This window comes from Salvelinus sp. IW2-2015, unplaced genomic scaffold, assembly GCF_002910315.2.
Source record: "Salvelinus sp. IW2-2015 unplaced genomic scaffold, ASM291031v2 Un_scaffold1738, whole genome shotgun sequence".
Taxonomy (NCBI): Eukaryota; Metazoa; Chordata; class Actinopteri; order Salmoniformes; family Salmonidae; genus Salvelinus; species Salvelinus sp. IW2-2015.
This window is the reverse complement of record NW_019943122.1, coordinates 178867-180209: the sequence shown is the minus strand read 5'-3', so window position 1 is coordinate 180209 and position 1343 is coordinate 178867.

Here is a 1343-nt window from a genome sequence, read left to right as displayed (position 1 = left end):
AACATCTGTGGGTTGGAGAGCGGCGTCTGGACTAGTAACATCTGTGGGTTGGAGAGCGGCGTCTGGACTAGAAACATCTGTGGGTTGGAGAGCGGCGTCTGGACTAGAAACATCTGTGGGTTGGAGCGTCTGGACTAGAAACAACGTGTCTGGCATTGAACTTCTTCTGGCAGGTAACTGTAAGGGTCTGGGTCCTGAAAACCTCCACTTCCACCCAACCTGGCAACCCAATCTGAGTCTCTCTCTGCCTTTCAGATGTCCTCAGTCAGGAAGCTGGGGCCTAGGAGGATATAGAGCAGGGAGAGGATCCAGCTGTGTGTGGCAGACTATACGTGGTGGTTAGCAGCGTACTCTGGTGAGGGACACCGTCCTTCACTACTTAATATGGTGGTTAGCAGCGTACTCTGTTGAGGGACACCGTCCTTCACTACTGTATATGGTGGTTAGCAGCGTACTCTGGTGAGGGGCACCGTCCTTCACTACTTAATATGGTGGTTAGCAGAGAGGACTCTGGGGAATCTGTGTTACAGACTGTTGAAGGTGTTACAGGAGGAGAACAGAGAGAGAGAGAGAAGGCATCCCAAATGGCACTCTCTTCCCTATTTAGTGTGCACTACTGCTGACCAGGGCCCATAGGGTGCACTATATAGAGGGAATAGGGTGCAACTTGGGACAGAACCCAGAGAGGAAGAATCACTGAATGMCTGCGTGTCTGGACGGAGGCATATTCACCTGTGCTGACAGAACTGTGACAACAGCAGAGAAAGGGAAAGGACACTGCTGTGTTTTCTGGGTTCATAGAACTCTGTATGAAAATGTCACCCTGTCTTCTTGACTGATGATCAACATCAGGGGTAAATTCAATCATTTCCTACAGTTTGATGTGATAATACAGCGTTTTTTGGGGCGGGGGGTGTCCCTTGCGGTCGTTATGGAGGAAATTCAAAGCCGCAGTATACAGGCAGACACACGTTATCAAGTAAACCTGTAACGATCTTCTTCGTCTGATGAACAGGAAGGATCGGACCAAAACGCAGCGTGGTAAGTGTTTATGCTTTATTGAAAACTGAACACTAAATAACAAAGTGAATAAACGAACATCGAAACAGTCCTGTAAGGTGCAACAACACAAAACAGAAAACAACTACCCACAAAACCCAACATGGAAAATGGCAACCTAAATAGGCTCCCCAATCAGAGACAACGAGAAACAGCTGTCTCTGATTGGGAACCAACTCAGGCTACCATAAACCTACAAACCCCTAGACATTACAAAATCCTCATAGATAACCAAAAACCCTAGACAAGAAAAAAAACCTAGACAAGACAAAACCCCTAGACAA